Raw genomic sequence first — 24,585 nt, 5'->3', positions numbered from 1 at the left:
GCTCAGCAGGGGATATTGCTGTACTAACATCTGATTATTAGTACAATGGCTCTGACCTAGCTGTCAGGTTGTTTTTGTTCAAGAAAAGAAAGAAAGGAAAAAAACTATTTGGTATGTATTAGGCTTAAGGAATTCCCTGTTCTGCACCCATTTGTATACAAAGGACTTGGAATGACACGGCCACTTATGATTGGCTTTGTGTAGTAACAGCTTCCTGGTAGGGTTCAGACTAGGATCCGAACACACCTGAGACCATCTCTATTTGAGTGTAGTCAAGTGTAGGGGAGCACACCATAAAAAACTCAGATGTCAATGAGGGGTAAAGGGGACACAGACAGCAATAAAAACTTGACATGAGTTCTAATTCCCTCACAACTCTATTCAAATTAAATTTAAAAAAGGAAAAAATGTTTTAGCTTTAGGTACACTTTGACAACTGGCGGTCCAACCCCACTATCTGGCCAAAAATCACCCTAGTAGTAAGATTACACCTGTCTAACCTAGTAAACTTGATGCATCATCCAGGTCTCCAGGACTATTTCATCTTACTTCCAACATGAAAACTTGTTTCTTCCAACTTTCTACTATGGACTAGCAGAAGAGATATGAATTTAGCAATACTTTTATACATTTGTCCCTCAGTATTCCTATTAATTTATGTTCCTTGATTGCACAAGTCACTTGAAAACACATCATTCTTTATTAAGATATCCGGTATTTATAGCATACATCCGATATGGTGTATGTAGTATGTTATGTGGCTGGAGACAGATTGCTCACACTTATGTTTCCCTGTCCTCCATGAATCATGTCAGTGTAGATCAGGCTGAATGACCCAACACATTGCTCTGTGAGTAAGGCATGGAGTCTCTGGCTGCGTCTCAGGAGACTTTACTAGGATCAGATGGGATGGAGAAAAACCTTCCGGATCCCATGCCATCTCATAATTCTCTGATTAGCTTAGTCTTGGTGATCATCTCTCACTGTGTGCCCTGCCAACCTCCTTAACCTTTTCAACATTTGCAAGAGTATGTTTGGCAGCCTAAACTTTAAACCATGTGAGTTTCCTCTTTAGTATATACTTAGATTGTTAATTGAACCTGACAAGAATGCAGCATATGTTGCATCAAAGAAACAATTTCCTAAGTCTGTTCTCAGCAGAAACTACAATAAAAACGTATAATAAAAATCAATTAAAAATTTTACGATCATTGCCTGCAAGTTTAAAAGTGATCAGCAATACACGAATGAGTTAAATCAAAAGTGAACAGCAAATGTGTTGGCTGTCGTAGCACTTCAATAAATGGCGATTAGCACGTGAAGAGGATGGAAAATAGCCAAACATTTGGAAAATGTGACAGCGAGGAGGAACCCATTGGAAGGAAATGATCAACTGGATTTTCTCTTGGGACAGGATCAAAGCAACAAAAAACCATTAGCATTGTCTTTAATCCTTAAAAATTCAAGGGCTATCTTTCACGAGGCTAAATATGAAGTGAGATTAATATCAGCACGCTAGTGAGAGTTCTATACGCAGCCAATAACAAGTCGATACGATTACGTACCCTTTCCAAAAAAATTATCAATGCACAACTGATCTGTCGTTAAACGCCTGCGGTGATTCAAACAGCATCTTAGTGTCAGGGAAGGTGAATCCATAATATGTGAACAGTTGAGAGAACAGGCGTGACTGCACGCAATCATCTGTGAAAGATGACTGTTTTCAAATAATCCCGTTATTTGGGGATTTATTTAATGCTAGAATGATCTGATGTCACCCCATGCCATGCACTTCCTATCCCCGACCTGCCACTAATCGTTTCTCTACCTTAAGTGTATCTGATGGGGACATGCCAGTGGCAAGTGACATCAAGATAAATTGATAAAATGACAGCAAAGGTTTTTTTTTTTCTTGTTATCAGCTATCTGTACCACTGTGCTGTGTTAACACTTTAACAGTCTGTGTCTAATAGGCATCACAAATCATTTCATTCTACAAAATGAATTGCTCTACAGCACTCTCTCCCCAATTAAAAGCCCCAGCTCCAAACTCAATCTAGGCCTCCCTAATCAGCCAACACACAAACTTTAATTAGTGTCGCCTGCATGGAAATAGTCCTTCTTATCCCTAATGTCATCACTTTACTAATGGAAACCTGATTTTTTTTTTTTTTTTCTTTATCTTATTATGTTTGTCAGCACAGCAATGCTGAAGGCTGAACTTTCAAAGAGGCATAAAAAATCATAATAAAAAAAAGAAAGAAAAAAAAAAAAAAAGAACAAATGGTTCTGTAAGCACGACAAGCCCTGACTGCCGATGTTATCTTACCTTTAATCTGTTTGAATAAAATCCCACAGTCAAAATGATACAAAGCTGCAAGTGCTGAACTTACTGGATTCAGCCTCCTAAAGAGTGGGAGAGGGTAGAATCAGCTCTGTCCTTATTAGTCTCCCAGTGTGATCCTCCCACTCAGTCAGCAGACAGGACGGCCACCAACACAGATAACCAGCACATTGCTCTCGGGGAACAAAATCTGAGCAATCTCCCTTTTTAGTAGCAGCTGGATACATTTAAGATCCCTCCAAGTGGCAATGTTGTGCAGGCCTTCCCTAGCACACAGCACAAGGCATTGCTACATTCCGTCTATCACTTGCATGGGGATTTACAGTAAGCAGGCGATGTTTTATTCATTCACAGGCTGTACCCATGTGTGTGTGCCATTAACTTTACACAGAGCTCAGGGGACTCGTAGCATTTATTGCATTCCCATTTAGGCTTCGCTCACACGGGCATATGTTTATTCTCTGCATGGAATGTAAGGTTCTACGTAAAACACGCCCTTAAAGTACTTGCATTTAGGGCTTATTCACACAAAGTGTGGTGCATTGTAAAATACCTGTTACAGCAAGGACACAGAAAACAATTGCTTCCAATGTGTCACATTCAGTGCAGCCCTCATCTGTACTAAAATGCAGACATGCTGCATTTTATCGCAGCACGCTGTATAGAATCGCATGGCACTGTACAGCAGCGCAGCTCATCGCACTGCTGTACAGCAACATGAATAAAGCGTACTTTTCTACACTTGTGTGTGATACTCTAAACCGTGCACCACACTGTCCCCTATCGCAGTCGGGAGCGAAGAGCTGTCGGAGAGGTAAAGCGCTCCTGCAGCTATTTGTTCTTGCGTGAATACAGCCCGTGAATACAGCCTTATACACATATAGATGCGTATAATTCTTCTAATGACTTATGCATGTATTTACATGCATACACACGTAACATCTGCAGCTACAGTATGTACAGCCCTAGAAGGAGCTGTGTTCTACTTCTTTTTTTAGATGTGTACACAACTATACACTGTATGTATCTAAATGCAGCATTTTCAATGGCCATGGGAATCCAGATAGCAAGCAATTGTGCTGCAAGTTTGAAAATGACTTGCTAAGCTATTGTAAGCTCTAACGAGCAGGGCCCTCTGATTCCTCCTGTATGGAATTGTATTGTACTTGTACTGTCTGCCCTAATGTTGTAAAGCGATGCGTAAACTGTCGGCGCTATATAAATCCTGTATAATAATAATAATAATAATAAACTTGCCAGGCTTCACAAGTTTGTAGCACAATTGCAGGAAGTCCTCACTGAATGACTCCAGATAAACTTTCTTTTCAAACATTCTGCACATCTGCTGCAAGTTCTGGTTCAGTTATGTTGTGCAATAGTCATCCCACCACAGGGGTCACTGTGGTTTGTAGAGCTCTTGCTATAGACTCACCACTGCAACTTTGCTCTTGCTAGAGACATGACATGCAAATTTGCTACAAATTGAAAAAGTGAAAAACTAGAACTTGTGCTTCCAGGGCTCTGTAAGTGTACAACTTGCCAGTGAAATTGTGCAGCAAGTTAACAGATTTACAATTCAACACTGCCACAAATGTGTGGCAAGTTATCGATGCTATCTGGAAATGAGTTTAAAATTGGCTCTAAAGGCATAAGGTTTTTTACCTTGATGCATTCTTAAATATATACCTGTCTCAATCCTGTGCTATGCATATCTGCAGCAACTCTGCTCTCTCTTCCTGTATTCACAGGATACAGAGGCATCGCTGAGAGCCATTGGCTCCTGCATACTTACCAACTGTCCCTAATTTCCGGGGACATTCCTGGGATTTAGACCCTTTTCCCGGATTTCTCCATTCCCAGGAAATGTCCAGGGAAATTCTTATTTTCCCGTTTTTTTTTTTTTTCCGCCGCCACCGTTAGAGGTCTGTGGCCGACGGAGACAATGTCTCCACCGGCCGCCATTTTCCCAAAGACCACAACAAACAATTACTGTTTAGTAATGGCCGGATGGCTGCAAATAGAATTTGAGCTGTAGCATCGCCCACCTCCCGCCCCACTGCCGTCTGTCTGTGACCTGATGTGGGAAAGGGGCGGGGGTGGGCGGTGCCGCAGCTCAAATTCTATTGGCAGCCATCCGTCCATTACTAAACAGTAATTGTTTGTTGTGGTCTTTGGGAAAATGGTGGCCGGTGGAGACATTGTCTCCCTCGGCCACGGACCTCTAGCGGCGGCAGCAGAAAAAAAAAAAAGGGAAAATAAGAATTTCCCTGGACGTTTCCTGGGAATGGCGAAATCCGGGAAAAGGGTCTAAATCCCACGAAATTAGGGACAGTTGGTAGTTATGCAGGAGCCAATGGCTCTCACCGATGCCTCTGTATCCTGTGAATACAGGAAGAGAGAGCAGAGTTGCTGCAGATATGCATAGCGCAAGATTGAGACAGGTATATATTTAAGAATGTATTAAGGGAAAAAACCTCAATTGCTATTGGCAGCCACCCGGCTATTTTGTCCCATTCTGTTTAGTAATGGCGGAAAGAGGGGGGAAGAGGGGGCTCCATTGGGGGATGCCTGGTGTAAGGGAGGACTCTTCTGGCAATGTCTGATGTAAAGGAGGACTCCGCTGGCAATTTCTAATGTAAGGGAGGACTCCGCTGGCAATGTCTGATGTAAAGGAGGACTCTGCTGGCAATGCCTGATGATGTAAGGGGGGACTCCGCTGGCAATGCCTGATGTAAAGGGGGACTCCTCTGGCAATGCCTGATGTAAGGGGGGGCTTCGCTGGCAAAGCCTGATGTAAGGGGGGACTCCGCTGGCAATGCCTGATGTAAAGGAGGACTCTGCTGGCAATATCTGATGTAAGGGGGGACTCCACTGGCAATGCCTGATATAAGGAGGGACTCCGTTGGCAATGCCTGATGTAAGGGGGGACTCCGATGGCAATGGTGGTTATGACTAAGGCCTTATAGGCTGAAACGCGTCAACTGTTCTTATTTGCGTTTGGTCACTGTGGCTTGTCAATAAATATTATACTTCTTAAGAGCAATCACCGGAGTGCGGATCATCTTTTCCTCACTCCGATGGCAATGCCTGATGTAAGGGGGACTCTGATGGCAATGCCTGATGTAAAGGAGGACTCTGCTGGCAATGTCTGATGTAAGGGGGGACTCCGATGGCAATGCCTGGTGTAAGGGGGTACTCCGCTGGCAATGCCTGATGTAAAGGAGGACTCCGCTGGCAATGTCTGATGTATGGGGGCACTCCGCTGGGAATGTCTGATGTAAGGGGGGACTCTGCTGGCATTGCCTGATGTAAGGGGGGACTTCGCTGGCAATGCCTGATGTAAGGTGGGACTCCACTGGCAATGCCTGATGTAAAGGAGGACTCCGCTGGCAATGTCTGATGTAAGGGAGGAGTCAGCTGGCAATGCCTGATGTAAGGGAGGACTCAGCTGGCAATGCCTGATGTAAGGGAGGACTGAGCTGGCAATTCCTGATGTAAGGGAGGACTGAGCTGGCAATTCCTGATGTAAGGGAGGACTCAGCTGGCAATGTCTGATGTAAGGAGGGACTCCGCTGGGAATGCCTGATGCAAGGAGGGGCTCCTCTGGGAATGCCTGATGTAAGGAGGGACTCTGCTGGGGACACCTGATGGCATCTGGTGGCAAGCGACGTGGCAGGTGACACGCTCAGGGCTTCTACTGATTCTGCATTATGGTGAGTTGAATAATTTAATTCTATATTACAATGTAATAATATAAATAATACACTTCAATCATCCTGACACCATAACAACCATGGTGCCGTGATGATTGAAGCGCTAACACCAGGTGTTTGGAGTATCTTTATCTGCTGATTGTTAAACTTTCTGTAATACACATATTTCTATTGTGGTATAGGATCTGGGCTTTCTTTCTTTCTTTCTTTCTTTCTTTCTTTCTTTCTTTCTTTCTTTCTTTCTTTCTCTCTTTCTCTCTTTCTCTCTTTCTCTCTTTCTTTCTTTCTTTCTTTCTTTCTTTCTTTCTTTCTTTCTTTCTTTCTCTCTTTCTTTCTTTCTCTCTTTCTTTCTTTCTCTCTTTCTTTCTTTCTCTCTCTCTTTCTTTCTCTCTCTCTTTCTTTCTTTCTTTCTTTCTTTCTTTCTTTCTTTCTTTCTTTCTTTCTTTCTTTCTTTCTTTCTTTCTTTCTCTCTTTCTTTCTTTCTCTCTCTCTTTCTTTCTTTCTTTCTTTCTTTCTTTCTTTCTTTCTTTCTTTCTTTCTTTCTTTCTTTCTTTCTTTCTCCATCCCTCATTCATCTCATACCACACCCCTTCCGAGCCATGCCCATTTAAGACACGCCCACGATTCCGCGCAGATGTAAATCCATCGTCAATCATGCCACCCGAAAAATAGAAAAAATGAAAAAAAACTCCACCTCCATGGGAGGCCTTCCAGCGACTGCTGTCTTTTCTCTTTAACAGCTCTTATAATGGCAAGGGTGGGGCCACCCGCTGACGTAACCGGATGACCCCACCCCCTCTAACGCCACATGATGTATCATGACATCAGAAGGGGACGGGGTCACTCGGTTACGCCACCAGAAGGCCCCGCCCTTCCCTATATAACAGCTGCTAAAGACAAGAGACAGCAGTCGCCGGGAGGCCTCCCATGGAGGTGGCGCTTTTTTCTATTTTTTGGGCCTGTCAGGTGGCGTGATTGAAGATGGATGTACATCGCGAGACACTTTTTTTTTAATAAAGGAATTGTCAAAAACTGTCTCTTGTGGTTTTTACTTTTTGACACTTTTTTGGGTTAATGGGTACAATGCTACAATGTACCAAATACTTATTCACATAGGGGGGTGGGATCTGGGGCCACCCTTGTTAAAGGGGGCTTCCAGATTCCGATAAGCACCCCATCCGCAGACCCCGACAACAGTACCAAGCCTCACAGTACTGTAAGCACTGAATTTCTGCCACTGAGAATTGTAGCTCCATGGGTAGAATACCATAGCAGGTCTCTTATTGTACACTTCCTCCATTCAGAAAAAAACTTGTATTCTTTTTCACAGAATGCGAGGCTATCTGTGATCAGAGGAGAGAGATCATGACATTGATCCATCCCTCCTCCAATCACAGAAAGCCTTGCATTCAGCTAAAAGAACACAAGAGATTTTCTGAATGGAGGACTGTAGAACAAGAAACCTGCCATGACCCAATACTGTTTTTTTTTTTTTGGCATGGAGTTCCCCTAAAATCTATACTAGACCCAAAGGACCTGGTATGGATTTGGGGGGGCATGACTTTTTTTTATTCTGTCATAGGGTTCCCCTTAACACTTAAATACATGCATCATATACTCTGCACTGCACTGTATACCCTGCTCTGTATTATGCATACTACACTGACTGCACTATATTTTCTCCACTGTATTATATATACTACAATGACTGCACTATATACTCTGCAATGTATTATTTATACTATACTGATGGCACTATATACTCTGCACTCTATTATATATATTACACTGACTGCACTATATACTCTGAACTATATTATATATAATACACTGACTGCACTATATAATCTCCACTGTATTATATATACTACACTGATTGCATTATATACTCTGAATTGTATTATATATAATACATGGACTGCATTATATACTCTCCACTGTATTATATATACTACACTGACTGCATTATATGCTCTGAACTGTATGACATATACTACACTGACTGCACTATATACTCTGAACTATATTATATATACTACACGGACTGCACTATATACTCTGAACTGAATTTTATATACTACGCGGACTGCACTATGTACTCTGAACTGTATTATAGATACTACACGGACTGCACTATATACTCTGAACTGTATTACAGATACTGTACTACACGGACTGCACTATATACTCTGAACTGTATTATATATACTACATTAACTGCACTATATACTCTGAACTGTATTATATATACTACACTGACTGACTGTACATTACACTAACTACCTGCCTAATCTCTATTCATTCACTATATACGGCTACCGTGTAAGCAGCAGCCTTATATAGTGTGGGGCATTGACTTAGCCTCCGAGCCATGATTGACCACAGGCACCCTGCCTGTTGCCAATCATGGCTCTCACAGCACATCACACTGTGATTGGCCAAAGCATACAGGTCAGGTGTATTCTTTGGCCGATCAGCAGCTGTCAATGCTCTGTGATCTCACAGTGCATTATGGGGCGCTCCGCAGCAGGCGAACTTCCTGCGAGCGTGCCATATGTTTTTTTGTTCTACGGACAAACGAAAACCCGATGTTTGAGTCGAACTTATGTTCAACTGGAACATTGGGACCATTCCTAGTAACATGTAATATGTTCTAGCAATACTCCCCACCTTTTGACAGAGGGCACGGGTCCTTCTCCCTAGCAGCCACTGTCACATTTTAAAATCAATGCGGCTGTGTGGATGGAGCCACTGATTGCAGGGTGAAATGCATTGCAGGCTCCCGGGGGGGGGGGGTGGGGGGGTGGAATAATAGCACATTTTTTCTGAGCAAAATTAAGGTGAACTTAGCCCTTAAATCTATAATTAAAAGTCTTTGATTACTGTATATCTGTTCAACAAGCGCAAAATAGCTGTTTATTCAGACAGAAATCTTGTGAGCTGATAACTTACTGTACTTTGTACCTCTATATTATTATCAGTTAGCATTGTTCCCTGCTATTTCTGCAGACTACAAACCCCTCCCTCTGTTATGGAGAAGAGCGGGAGATGCAATGTAGTCCTAAGACAATTTTATGCAGTTCTAAAAGTGGATGTAAACCCTAATATCTACCCAGTGAAGTGAACAGCCTCAGATAATACACAGAGATGAAACAAATCCTCCTACATCGGTTTTACTTGATTATCTGCAGTCTTCTCCTCTGTATACCCCTTCAAAAAGGCAGATTGTGTTAAAAATATTTCTTCATCTGCCAGGAGCACAGAGGAAGAGCGGAGAGACTGTAGTTACAGCGTGTGGGAGCTGATTGGAGGAAAGGAACACACCCCCTCCACACAGCAGAAAAACTGTGTTGTGAATAGACAAGCTCTGTTCTGAGCTCTCTCTCCCCCTCCCCCACACAAATTTATCGTATGTGTGGGGGGGATCTTCTCAGAAGTGATTCACGCTGATAACAGAGGAACAAAGTACCAGAGAAAAACAACACTTAGAGCTTTGGAGAGATATGTAAACATTACAGATATATGTGCTTTGCACAGATTGCACGACTTTTATTATTTACAGATCTCTATGAATGATTGATATGGCCGTGTGGGAAGAGCCACACACAGCCACACTGATTTTAAATTGGACAGGCAGGGAGAGAAACCTTCCAATACTGTAAGTGTGTGTAGGGGAAAAAAACAGTTTTGGGCCATTTGCTGTGTAAAGATAAATTGCCTTTACTCATGGCAGTACCACGTTTGACTGCTGCTCTGTTTGGTAAAGCTGTTACTTCCTATAAGCCACCACAGTTCTGTAAGCACCAAATGTCCTGTGCTGAGATTTTCATATCCAGTGGTAGTGCACTGATCATGGCAGGTTTCTTGTTCTACAGTTCTCCATTCAGAAAATCCCTTGTGTTCTTTTAGCTAAATGCAAGGATTTCTGTGACTGGAGGAGGGAGTGATCAATGTCATGATCTCTCTCCTCCGATCACAGATAGCTTTGCATTCTGTGAAAAAGAATACAAGTTTTTTTCTGAATGGAGGATATGTACAGTAAGTAACCTGCTATGGTATTCTACCGACGGAACTACATTTCTCAGTGGCAGAAATTCAGTGCTTACAGTACTGTGAGGCTGGGTTCACACTGCCACACTCTCCGGCTCACAGTCAGGTGCGTCTCCATTCACTATTTCAGGTCCAATTTCAGCCTGAATTTTTGGCTGAATTTGGACCTGAAACTGACCAAAAGATGCACAGGACTCCTGTGCAATTCGCACCGGAGCAGCTACATAGATGTGTAAACTGGCTCCATAGAGAGTCGGTCACAATCTCCTGCTATGCGAATTGGATGCGGAGAAACCCACATCCAATTCACAACAGTGTGAACCCAGCTTCAGGGTTGAATAAAAGTAACATATTTATTGAACAGAGCAGCAGCAAAACACGAGACAGACATGATTTGAGGTAATTTATTTTTACAGAGCAAATGGCCCAAAAATTTTTGTTCCCAGAACTCGGCTTTAAGGGTTAAAGGGGTTGTAAAGGCAGAAGGTTTTTTTATTTTAATGCATTCTATGTACTGCAATGTATGTATTCTCTGTACAGCGATGTCCATGAGTTTCTCAGCCGTCTGAAATTCTCTCTCCTGATTGGCTGGGACACAGCAGCAGCACCATTAGCCAATCAGGAATGAGAGGGGATGGGACTGGGTCAGGGCTCTGTGTCTGAATGGACACAGGGAGCTGTAGCTAGGCTCTGGTGCCCTCATAGCAAGCTGTTTACTGTGGGGGCACTGAACAGTAGGGAGGGGCCAGGAGCACAGAAGAGGGACCAGAGAAGAGGAGGATCCGGCTGTTCTGTACAAATCCACTACAACAGAGCAGGTAAGTATGACATATTTAATATTTTTACAGCAACAAAAAATAGACATTACAATCACTTTAAAGCAAAAGTACAGTAAAAAAAAAAACAAAAAAACAAAGAAACATTCTGGCTCCTGGTTATTGTAAAAATCTTCCCTCCAGTGACGACACATAATCCCCACTGCAGTGATCTTCTGGTATTGTGGGGGTTAAGGGCAATGGCCCTGACTGTGAAAGACTCATGCCATTCGCCCTCTCCCTGTCCCCTCATCCATTCACAAATAATCTAGAATTCTTGCATTCTGGAAGAATTTAATTTGAGTTGTTTATGCATGTAAACATCTGTGCCAAAATTTACATGCATACAACTTACAATGTAATTGTACTCTGTGCCAAATAGATCATTGATGTGGTGGCAGCAGAGGCAAAGAATAATCTTGGCCTTGAGTCATTCAAAATGAATGAACGTCAAGGTCATTCTATGCTGTTGCTACATCAATGACTATTTCAAGGGGGTGTGAACATATAGTATGTGTGTAATTAGCAGAGGCAGTTCAATACAGAATGTAAGCATCTCAACTCATATGGACATAAGTGGGTATACAGTATGTCTATATAAGTTCAGATGTAGTGCGCATAATTGCTGCTAGCAAAACCCTGCGTAAATCAAAACAAGCATGTGCATTATCCAACAGTTTTGATTTGCACGGGACATTCCCAGGAAATCAGACCAATGTCCCAGTCTGAGCATGTCCTGGGCAAAATCCCAAAAATTCGACTCTGTCACAGACATCAGGACAGAGGTGGAGTGGCAAGGGCATGGCAGAGAGGCAGCCCATGGATGGTGAGCGGAGCTCGGATGGCATGGCTAAGACCAGATAGGTCCTTCTCTCTAGGTTGGTGACTGCTCTGACAAAACTGCACTGGGCTGATTGCTCTGATGAGACTGCTCTGATGAGGCTGCTTTGACAAGACTACACTGATGAGACTGTACTGGACTGATTGCTCTAATAGACTGCACTAATGAGACTGCACTGATGAGACTATTCTGATGAGACTTCACTGATGAGGCTGCTCTGATGAGACTACTCTGTTTAGACTGTGCTGATGAGGCTGCTCTGATAAGACTGTACCAATGGGTCGGGCCACAATTCTCAAAATGACAGTACTCCCTTGTTTACTATATAAACTCCAAACTGTTCCGATCCATTTGCCACCCTCTTTCTTTGCTACCTACAAGAGGATGTGTAGGGCCTTTCTCTGGGGAACCAAGACAGCACATATTGGGTGGGCAAAACTGGTTCTGCCAAAATCAAAAGGCGGGATATGCCTCCCGGACCTGCAGAGATACTACTGGTCTGTACACCTGACCCGAGTGGTAGACTGGAGGCTTCACAGGTAGACTGGAGGCGACACAAGGACTGGGTACTGCTAGAACAGCTGATTGCAGGGACTGATTTGGGCCTAGCTCCTTGGCTGCCGCGCAAACATATACCAGCAGCCACCCAAACACACCCCCTCATCGGAGCGACCCTAAGTGCATTCGATAAGGCATGCAGAATACACTCAATTTCAGCGAAAAACTGCGCAATCACGCCTCTTAAAGGCAATCCAGACTTCCCTCGTGGTATGGAACAAGCCTACCTAGCGGCTGAATGGACATATCTGGAGATGTGGACTCAACACTTCTTTCTGATTCCTTCGACGGCAAGAACTTGCAGCAATCTCAAACACTGAGTCTTTTCCCTTCTTTATTATAGATAAATAATACTCCAATTCTGGAGTTTCTTTGGGGGGATTGTTGTGTGTAGGGCAGCTCATTCATGTGAACAGGCTGTCCTATATGTGATGAGTGAAAACGCCCCATAACAGTCCAAAAAATGCATCCGGGAATGTGAGTTCCCGCTATGCAGAGATGTGAATGTGGCCTGACAGCTCCATCTACTCCCTCCTATAGACTTGTATAAAGCTAGCCATACACTATACAATCTTATTGTACAATTTATCAAAGGGAATACACCCTGGATTAAATACATTTAATCCAAATGTGGGTGCTTTGGCCCCAAAAGTGTCCTCCAATCACTAGATACAAACAAGTAGTAGGAACAGTGGGCGATTCCACAAATCCTTTTTAAAGACTTTATTGTAGATACAGGAGTGACAATTAAACATTCTAAACCATTTAGGCAAAGTAACCTTGTTCACAGCATGTTGTATTGTCACTCCTGTATCTATAATAAAGTCTTCAAAAAGGTTTTCTCGAGTTGCTGGCTCTTCCTACTACCTGTCCTTTAGATTAATTAGATCTATGGAATAGGGGACACACCTGAACAATCTATTCAATTTGTTTCTTATTATACAAGCCCTTGCACTATATAGCTGATGGTAGATCTAAAGTAGATTGTACAAACAGATTGTACAGAAAATGGTGAAAGGTAGTATGGTAATAAAGGAGGTGTGGTCCAGAGTGGTGAACACACCCTATCACACCCTTCTGTGTGATGCAACAAGGCAGTGCAGTGTGGGATTCAAAGCTTCCTGGATGTTACATGATCTACAGGAAGTGACGAATGCAAATTTTTTTTTTTTCAAACAGTCAAATAAAATAAACATATGACTTTTCAAAGCTTCCATGAATGTGGTAAGTGAGAGATAAGAACATTGTGATGGCTGGGGCAGAAAATAAGACGGTATGTACCAAGGTTCCTCAACCTAACCCCCCCCCCCCCGCCTGCAACCTACTGGGACACATCACTGCCCAACCATTCTTAAAGTGCAGCATGACCCACGCATGAACAGTGGGCATCCAGCTGTGAAGCTGCAAGAAGTCACAGTTGGCCGCCCACAATTAACATGCCAGATACTGAAGACCGGTGAAGAAAGCATGGCGGCGCTAGATTCTTGGCCACGTGAGTGTTTCTTAAAAGTCAGCAGCTACAGTTTGTGTAGTTGCTGACTCTTAATTTTGGCACATCTGACTGAAGCTCCTCTTTAACTCCCCCCATCTGCATCCTGCTACTGTATGTGACATTACTGTATCTATTGCACCATTATTGAACTATACATATTGACCAAATCCCCCCAGTATATTTTTTAATTTTCAAAAAAAATGTAGTAAAAAAATCAGATCACTCTTGAGTGGCCACTTTCTAAAGAAGGGTCGTTTCATGGGTTTTTGTATTTTCCTGGCAGTTTTATTTATTGTGTTTTTTAACAAAAAGTAGAGGAAATAGGCTTTTTTCAATATTTTTGATACATTTTTACTTTTATAATAAAGAATAAAAATCCAGTGATTATTAAGCACCACTAAAAGAAAGATCTTTTTTTAACCTTTACCTTGACCTACCGCCTCTCCTAAAATTCTCTTGACAGTCACCCATTTTTTAGCCTTACATGTCATTCAAACTATTTACCTTTGTTTAAAGCAAGAAATATCTATTTAAAGTGCTTTTATGCTTTGAAGTTGTAGGTTTCAATACCTGTGGAGAGCGCTGAACTTTTTTAATGCATTCTGTGTTTTCAGACCTAGCATCAGAAAAAAAAAATGGTTGAACAAAAGGTGATGTCAAGACATAAATGTCAACTGTGACAATGTTCATTTGGCCTAGCAACAAAGATGTGACTTCATCTATCAAAACCATGAATTGAAGCCTGTCTATGAAGTCCAATTATATTAGTTATCCTATAACAATGCAAACAGTATGTAAATTAGAATAAATAAACCTGGCACGGGTTAGGCGAGTCATAATGGTGCCTGAACTTTTTTTTCTACTAGTGGAGGGGAAAGAGGGACTGAAGACTAATTCATATTCTGTGGATAAAAAAATACAGCGCTCGCAACACACAATATAAGTGAAATCAACAAAAAAGTCCAAATAAAAATCCAAATAAATGCAACTGAAGTGTTAGTCCACAATGAAGTAGGTGCAAAAAATGCTTCACAAACTTGCAGGAGTACAGTGACACCCCCTTTTGCATCCCCACTCACCAGAACAGGATGACCCCCAGCTTTGCAGTCCAGGGGTCACTTGTAAATGGTATCCCACACACACATGTATTGGTGTCAAAACATCAGATGGTGGATCAGTGTAAACACTGTCACTACCATGGATCATTTTCAGTAGGGGAGTTTCTCTCTCTCTCCCAGTATTTAAGGATGGCTGTATCAGCAGGAAATGAGGTCCTTGATGACGCCCTGAGGGAGGGCGAAATGCATTGACATAATTTCCTGGTTTGACGTCACTTGCGCTCTGTGGAACGCACGCTATGAACGGCTGCTTCCTGTATCTACAGCTCTATATCCATGCCTGTTTTTAACCGTCTTTTCTTAAGTACCGATCCCTATGCACATTAAATCCACTTTTATAGCAGTACTTCACTATTAGTCCATCCTCTTTTCATTTCTGGGTGCCTGTATATCTTGGTGAGAGCCTCCTATTGGAATCTATCATCTGATGTTTACACCGATCCACCATCTGATGTTTTGACACCAATCCACATGTGTGGGATACCATTTACAAGCCTGAAGTGACCCTTGGACTGCAAAGCTGGGGGTCGTCCTGTTCTGGTGAGTGGGGATGCAAAAGGGGGTGTCACTGTACTCCTGCAAGTTTGTGAAGCATTTTTGCACCTACTTCATTGTGGACTAACACTTCAGTTGCATTTATTTGGATTTTTATTTGGACTTTTTTGTTGATTTCACTTATATTGTGTGTTGTGAGCGCTGAATTTTTTAAAAATCCACATTTATCCAAGTGATTAGCACCTTGTCTACAGCAGCTGCATTTCATTATCACTTAGTTATTTCCATCAGCGCAAGTTTATATTTAGTAATATATTTTCACATAATTCATATTCTGGCCAGGATAGGACATGTGTATAAGTAAAAATCTGAGGGTTAATAAAAGGGAAATAGGGTTTGGGAAGGAAAGAATAGAATACAAGGAAGGGTTTAGGCCAGGTGGGAGTCACTCCAGTTGCCAATGGTGGAGGAGAGTGTAAGGACCATCCAATAGAACCAGGTCTTATGAAAGTTGGCATTTGTGCCCTTGATAGAGCTTGTCAGATCTTCCATAAGTTTGATGTCTTCAACTCTGCGTTGCCATAGCTGAATGGTTGGCGGGGAGGGGTATTTCAGTTGTGTTTGATTTAAATATTACACTGTTATGGTGGAGGAGAAATTTTTGGGTTATTGTGTGAACTTCTGACAGAAAATGTTAGTAATATGGGGCATGACCAAAATAGGTGTAACATGTCACCGGTAGCTTGACCACATCTCCAGCAAGTTGCAGTGGGTAAATTATGTTTAGTAGGGCAGGTGTATGGCACCAACAAATAATAATTTTATAACCAAATTGCTGGTATTTCTTACTAACAGGCAAGTGGAATTAAGGCACGGGAATTTTGTTTCAGACAAGCCTATGTTTTTTTAGGCTTTTGACAACTGAGCCATTTTTTTATTTTTTGCACACATTAGACCTAAAAATTGTGTTTGTAAGCCTCTGAAATTAAAAATTAACAAAACATATGCTCATATAGTGTATCCTTGCCTCAGTCTATAATTCTTAGTGTTGTTCCTGCTCACTCTCTCCTTATTCTGCTATTGGCATGAGTCACTTCTGACCATAGGCTTGGGGGGTGCCGGATGTGCCTGGGCACACCCTAATCACCCTGGGTGCCAGTACAGAAGTGTGCGGGGCACTGTGGCTGTGCCCAGTTATGCACTACACACCACGAGTAATCAATTATATATTATTGTCCAAAACTGAGCTCATAATATTTCCTCCCCCAGGTGCCTCTTCCCCTGACATCTCTGTCAAGAGCAATGACACAACCATCCACCAATCCTTACATGCCAGGGTGCTAGGTGTTATCCTGGACTCTGAACTCTCCTTTCGGCCCCACATCCAATCTCTTTCCAAAGCTTGCCGCCTCAACCTCCGCAACATCTCCAAACTACATGCCTTCCTGCAATGAAACCACAAAGCTCTTGATTCACTTCCTGGTTATCTCTCACCTCAACTCCCTCCTCATTGGCTTACCTTTAAATAGATTATCCCCCTTCAGTCCATCATTAATACTGCTGCCGGACTCATCCACCTTACAAACCGTTCTGCATCTGCTACCCCTCTCTGCCAATCCCTCCATTGGCTGCCACTCATGCAACAAATTAAATAAAAAATACTAACAATAAGTTACAAAGCCATCCACAACGCTGCCATCAGCTACATCACTTGCCTAGTCTCAAAATACCAACCTAATCATCCTCTTCGTTCCTCCCAAGACCTCCTGCTCTCTAGCTCCCTCATCACCTCCTGCCATATTCACCTCCAGGACTTCTCCCGAGCATCTCCCATCCTCTGGAATACCCTACCCCAATCTGTCAGACCATCTCCAAATCTATCCACTTTTAGGCGATCCCTGAAAACTTTTCTCTTTGGAGAAGCCTACCCTGCCTCCACCTAACAGCTGTACTTTTATTTTCTTCATCAGCTCACCCCCTAGAGATATTACCCTTTCTCATCACTTGACCCTCCCTCCTAGATTGTAAGCTCTAACAAGCAGGGCCCTCTGATTCTTCCTGTATTGAATGGTATTGTAATTGTTCTGTCTGCCCTACTGTTGTAAAGTGCTGTGCAAACTGTAAGCGCTATATAAATCCTGTATAATAATAATTAAAATATATTACCAGCAGCACTGGATCGGCTGCATCATCTCCTCCCCTCCCTTGCCAGCCAGGGTGGGTGGGGGAACCTGTGAGCTGGGGGTGGGAGCACTGTACTGTGCTGATGTGCTGATCCAATCGGCAGTGCCTAGTACAGTGTACTTTATTAACAGGATAGGGGAGATTGAATCTGCTCCACCTCTCATCCTATCCCTGCTATGTCTGCCCCACACTTGTAATGAAGGTGGAGTTCAATATACAGCAAACGACAGCTCTAGATCCTTGTTGACTGAGCCTAGGGGAGACCAGTCTGGGGCCATGATTGTGAGTAGCAGGCATATTGAACACCCCCCTTCTCTACCTCAGCCCCCTCTCTCACCCTCTCTCTTTTAATTTATTTTATTACAAGTTTTTAACCTTGAATATGCTCCTAAATGATGGCATAATGCAGTTCACGTGTTCTATGTCTCTAAGGAGCCATCAGGGTTATATTAGACCACTAATATAAGATCACCTATGTGGCTTCAATAGAGGTATTTATATATATATATTATATATTTGGGGATCTGTTAGAGAGACTTCTCCTCAAGTACTTTAATGGTGGCAATGCTAAAAACCAAACAGGAGGTAATGGAAAAACTGCAGTAGGGACACTGACAGCAATAAAAGGCTGAAAAGGGATATAGCCTTCCCCTACTCTTTCAATAAAAAACATTTTTATTTCTATCTGTGTTGCGGTTCAATAATTTCCTTCACCTATCTGGTGAAAGCATTGTCATCGAGGCTGAGAATTGTACAGCAACACCCCCTGAGAGATGACACAGGCTAACCCGAAGTTCAGAGTATAAACACCACCTGGTCTTTACTAGAGCTTCAGATGGTGGAAATGGGCTTAGAACCCTAGCAGCTTCTAGAACTCTTTCCTGTGGAATTTATAGAACTATTTCCAGCTCAGAAGTGCTATGATGTAGAGACTGTACACAATATTTTGGGCAAAAGAATAGTCAGATCCAGGCAGAGGTTGTGGCAAGGGGCAGACAAAAGAGTAGTCGGGTCAATCTAGTTTAACAGTGAAACAGGCAGTCAATAGTATAGTATAGATATTTAGCAAAAGCAAAGTAGTTGTCAGGAAGACAAAGCACCAGCCACCTCCAACGCAGATCCTTAAAAACCTTTTGTGTCAGAAGAAATACCCAGCATTGTTTCAGGGAATTCTGAAAGCCCTGGCAGGGATTCTGTGAGCACAATTGGAAATACAGACAGGGATTTTGCGAGTACCATTGGAAGTACTGGCAAAAATTCTGGAAGTCCTGGTGGACCTCGAGGTCTCCAGAACCCTGGAAATTCAGAGATGGGAGGTGTAGGAGCATATTTTGGAAATGCAGCAGTGAGACAATTTCTTTGCAAGGGATCTTTCTATGGGGCACTGGGATAGCAGTAATAATTTGACACATTTTTCCACACTCTATATGTAGCAATAACTCATGGTGGAGCTGCTGGTTTAATCGGGCTGTTGCCGTCACCTTTGTTACCTCTATTTCAGCGGAACTGGGTCTAGGGTCCCGTTGAGTTTACCATATACACTGTAGGCACCGGACACTTGAGAATCTTTTCCAATGCTTTAATAAACGTAAATTGAAGGAAGTAGCAGGAAAGAGGTAGAAGGAAAGTTGCAGGGAAGCTCAAATACCTTTTCTTAGTGTTCTTTGTGTAGCATTAGGGATTGAAACTTGTAGCTGAATATACTCTCTGTAGAGTTGAATCTTTGCCAGCCTGGATAGGTTTCTCTCACTAACCTAGCAGCCAGTACGTAGCACGAACAAAAGTCTCTGCCACAGACTTGATTGAAACAAAACCCGTACGATCCTCTGCCACAGGATGTATTGGTTCTTGGTGAACAACGAACACAGAACCAGGACCTTTAAGCCAACCCGGCAGTGCTATGCGGTAGAATTACTTTAGGATACGTCCTCCAACTGAGTCACCAGGCCCCTCTCCAGACCAGCACTCTGCATGATCCTTCCGTGACGGGTCCTCCCCTGAGATCTTCTCAGTTGTCCAGCTTCTTCACAAAGGATAGACAGCTCAGGACCATTCCTCTGCCGCTGTGGTAGGCCCCAGACAAGCCTCTGGGCCCACCCACACGCCGCAGCGCCGTGGACCTCCCGATCGGAGGACCACGAGGTATTCTTAGCGCATACCTGTCGGCCAGGAGGGCCAGCAGGTGGACGTAAAAAAAGACCTTGAAACATGGCGTCTGTCCCATAAATACCCTCTCCCAGATTGCAACTCGGATACCACCTCCACCGAGTTATCTCTGGGACAGAGGAGCACTTATACACTTCAACGTGTTGCCTTTCCAACACTGACCCATAGTAACAACGACACCCACAGGCACAGTGTGAAATTACATACAACTCAGCTGAGCTGGAACAGAGGCAAATCTGACTATGTATGAACAGATAACGCACTAAATTTACCTATCAGCAGTAGATTAAAAATCTACCAGAGCTACATACAAAACTGAAAAAAAAAGTTTTGACAGAACATATACTTTAAATTGACATTTAGTGGTAATTAAAGAGGATGTTCAGGCTGTATGAAAAAAATTAAAAGTCAGCCTCTACAAATAATGTAGCTGCTGGCTTCGATAAACAGACACATACCTGTCCAAAGATCCAGTGTCATCTTCATCCAGGCCAGTTTTCTACTGGTTTTTGGGTCCAGCGTTGCCTGTATGTTTAGTGTGGGAAACTGGCTGTGACTCTATGTGGCATTGCAGCCAGCTTCCCACTGTGCTTGTGCAAGCCGCTTTGTGAATGGTCCCACAGCATTGTGGGACCTGTGATGTGTCCCAGAAGGTTGCGGGCAAAGGATGGGGCAAACTTCCATTCAGGCGCAATAAAGCCCCCAAAAGAAAACAAATCATATCCAAGAGTGATAGAGGAGGCAAAGATGGGGCAGAAAAGTAGAACTTTTCCTTTTGGGTGAAGTTCTGCTTTAAGACCAAAGTGAGACAGAATCTTCACTCTGAAAAATGCACCAGACAGTGGCTCTTTCTTTGAGTCTTTCTGTTCTGGCTAAACAACTAGAAACAAAAGTTTCAAGGACAACCTTGTCCCAAGAAAAGAGAAGACCACTATATTGGACTTCAAGAGCACCATCACATGCAGAAAAACACTGTTTACAACTGTTTTTGCAGTGAAAGAAATTCCACAAATACATCCATGGAGCTAATTTAATTATGTATTCTGACTCCAAACCACTGCATGGTAATGTCAAGACCCATTGATTAGGCTTTTTCAAAACTACAAAGATGTATGAATTCAGCTACAGAAATATGACTTAACAGTGACTTATAGTAGTGGAAAACTGATGGTTATTTCAGGAATGCTTTCCAAAGCAGTTGATGCAAATAGCATGAATAGTGGTGACAAATATTTTGGTGGAAAAAAGTGGTTTATTAAAAGCTGTCAACAGAACGAATAAGTTCTGAACAAGCTGTAAAAGACGACAAACAGAAAAATGTCATTTTGACAGCAATGCTTCTCATCCTTCTGGAGTTTTAGCCAATGAGTCATTCACTCCTAATTAGTAGCATTTTTTTTTTGTAACCCCATAAAATGCTATTGCATATGGGTCATCAAAGCACTCAGAGTTCTAAAGCAAAGACATGAATGATAATGTAAGCTACTGTTAATAGTGCAAATCATTTCAAGAAAACAGATCAATACTACTTTTACCTTCTTTTTCATCCTTCCCCTTCCAAAGCAAAAGATCCCCTCTCAGGTGCATCCTGTCTACAAGCACTTGCTCCAGTGTCATCATCACATTATTGCCCTGGATCAGCTTCATATTAATGACAGCAATAGACCATGCCTGTGCAATATTTGTTAGTTCAGACACTTGTATTCTCCATCAGGGACACAGGGCCATTTTCACCCTTATAAAATACATTTTGTGAACCTTCACGGTAGGATGATCAACTTCTTTAATGATAACTGTAGTTTTAAAAAGGTTAAAAACAACTTTTGGAATTACATTAAAGTGTAACTCTAACTCTGCGTGATCAATGTACATTTCAATGATTTTAAGAAACTTTGTTTGTAAAAGATTCTGGCAGTCCTATGATGCGAAGATTATTATGCCTGGAGTGATTTTCCAGGTCTTCCAGCTTGTCCTGGAAGGCCTGGAGTACATCATCATGGGAGTGAACAGCATTGGAAGTTTGAAGAACTACATCCTCAATAGAGGAGATTCTGTGTTCTATTTCCTGAATGCGTTCTAAATGTGTGCCAAGTTCTTTCCTTATCTGTGTTATGCCCTGTGACACTGCAGCTTCTACTGCTGCTGATATGGTGGGGGTGAGAAGCGCTGCCACTGCCTCTGCTATGCAGGCATGAGCAGAATCAGACAGTGAAGAGTGAGGAAAGGTGGCACGTGCTTCAGGTCTTGGAGAGAGGGGTGATCTCCCCTCTGAGAGATCCTGTGTGGCTGCGGCTTCTGCCATACTGACGACTTCTGTCAGGTTGCCTGTGTGTCAGCTCCGGGGGCAGCTTAATAAGCTGGATTAGTGCGGGCTCAGTGGGAGCTCTGGTGATTCACCTCCTCACCATATAGTGCCGGAAGCCTAAGATACTTTGTTGCAGATGCCTGTTTCTGCTCTAAAAGAATAGCTCTTTGTTCTGCTACGTCTTTTGGATACTGATCCTGAATGGGAGTGACTTTTTCATTATTAGTCGGCTGATGCACTTGCAGTGTTCTCATGAGGAAAATTGCAGGGTCTGCACCCTTTTAGAAGTTATTAACCCTTTAGGAGCATCTCACCAAAATTGTAAATTTTCATGCAGAGGCTGCCTAAAATCTGACTTGTATCTTAACTCCTTCACGCCGGCCGTACGCAAATATGCATTCATGGCTTGAAGGGGTTATACCGTGGTGATGCCTGCAGGCATGGTGCAAGCATCACCCTGGTAGCATTTTTTAGAGACAGGCTTTTTTAGTGATAACAACCAATGTGGCTAAAAGCTGCTCGGCTGTTATCTTAAAGGCATGGAAGGGAAAAAAGCCACATTCGTCTTTGGTCGGGTCTCCGATGTAAAATCCCGGAAGCGACGTCACAACATCACTTCCGAATTACTTGGCTAAATCACAGTATTCAGAATCGCCGATTTTGGCGATCTGAATACTTTGAGTTGCAAAGGAGGGATTTGGGGTCTTTTAGACCCCTGATCCCTGCATAAAGAGTACCTGTCACCACATATTACTGTCACAAGAGATGTTTACATTACTTGTGACAGCAATAAAAGTGATCAGATTTTTTTTTTTCGTGAATTCGTGCAAAGCACACATATCTGTGTTTACTTATCTCCCTCCAAAGCTCTAATTGTTGTTTCTGTCTGATGCTTTGTTCCTTTGTTAACAGCATGAGTCACTTCTGGAAAATTTTCCAACACATGAGATAAATTTGTGTCGGGAGGGGGGAGAGATCTCAACACACAGCTTGTCTGTTCACAACCCAGTTCTTCTGCTGTGTGGAAAGGGGTGTGTTCCATTCCTTCAATGGGCTCTCAAAAACTGTAACTGCAGTCTCTCCGCCCCCTCCTCTGTGCTCCTGACAAATGAAGAAAGATTTTTAACATGTTCTGCTCTTTTGAAGGGGTATAGGGGAGAGAAGACTGCAGATAATCAAGTAAAACCTATATAGGAGGATTTGTTTCATCTCTGTGTAACATCTGAGACTGTTCACTTCACTGGGTATATGTGAGGGTTTACAACTGCTTTAATGCAGACTTCTGGGAAAATCCATGAGTCAATCACAAAAGCAGGAAATTACATTTCTAGGGAAGTTCTGTACACCAACGGTGTATAGAACAACTCCAGATTGCCTCCCGATTACACTAAACTCTACAGAAAATTGCAGTGCTGCAGATTGAAAAGGAATGGTATCTTTTAATAACATTAAATTACAAAATGGCTTGTGTTGAAATTGTGTATTCAAGATTTTTATTAGCACTTTTTCCCCACAAAAGCGGAGTTACCCTTTAACATGTTAAAGCTTCTATGAGATTTTTGTGATTTACTTTAAAGCCCAACTTCTGTAAATCTAAAAACTATTATTTGTAGTGGGGCTGCATCTACACTGCAAGAGATAACTGCTCCTTTTGGTTACAGGAGAAGAGGAGCATCATTTTTTACCTGATCCTCTGCTTTCCCAACAGATGGCACTACCCACACTTTGGTGGTGGACAGCCCCTTGGCGCCATCAAACCCAATGCAGAGCTATGGACATCTGGATATTAGACGAGGAGAAGATACTGTGGGGATTGGTGCGTCAGCACAGAGATGCTGAGAATCAATAGGAAAATCTACTTTACTGTGTCCTAGACCTAAACAAGCAATTTATATATGCAGTGCTGGCCCAGCCCCACTGCTAAAGATAATTTTAAAGTTTCCTGGAGATGGGCTTTTAACTGCTTGTCTTGTCTCTTCCTATATCTTTCAGTGTGATAGATGAGATATTTGCTTTGGTTTACCAGGATCCAAACACTACAGAGATTTCACAAAAAGATGTAGTAAGTTGATACAAACAGTTTTTTGAGAAAGACAAGAAAATAAAATCAAAACATGAAAACCCTTTTAGAGGTTCGTACACAAGCCTAGCAGTTGTCATTTCAGGGGGAATTCTGCTATAGCCTGGTTATATAAAGGGATTTTAAGTAAAATGAATCATTTCTGGGTGCTAAAAAAAAGTGACCCAGTGTCTGAATAATAATAACAATCAGTCTAAATGGAATTTATAGTTTGGTGTTTTGGTTATCAATTACTGGCAATATGATCTGAAATTGCTAGAAATTTCATTCATACTTTTGACCTAGTCAGTTTGCACTTCTGTCTGCTAGTTCAATGGTGACCTTGTAGTTGTGCAAAGCCTTTATTGCAGCAATTCTTAGGAATGACAGGTTGTATATCATTTTTCTCTACTGTGTTAATACTGGCGGTCGTCTAAATATACTT

General features: G+C 42.5%; 1 protein-coding gene across 3 annotated transcripts in view; it reads right to left on the bottom strand.

The window, feature by feature from the left end:
- COL19A1 (collagen type XIX alpha 1 chain) overlaps nucleotides 1-2,621 on the bottom strand; it is a 1,371,841-nt gene extending 1,369,220 nt beyond the window's left edge. For 2 of the 3 annotated variants that reach the window (XM_073626739.1, XM_073626741.1), the window contains exon 1: nucleotides 2,330-2,621. The gene's annotated coding sequence lies outside the window, so the exon portion shown is untranslated. The remainder of the gene's footprint in view (nucleotides 1-2,329) is intronic. The other variant, XM_073626740.1, reaches the window with a different exon arrangement.
- Between the last annotated feature and the right edge of the window lie 21,964 nt (nucleotides 2,622-24,585).

Source organism: Aquarana catesbeiana, linkage group LG04 (assembly GCF_042186555.1).
Source record: "Aquarana catesbeiana isolate 2022-GZ linkage group LG04, ASM4218655v1, whole genome shotgun sequence".
Taxonomy (NCBI): domain Eukaryota; kingdom Metazoa; phylum Chordata; class Amphibia; order Anura; family Ranidae; genus Aquarana; species Aquarana catesbeiana.
Note: the sequence above shows the minus strand (reverse complement) of the source record. Positions and strands in the feature narration are given on the sequence as shown.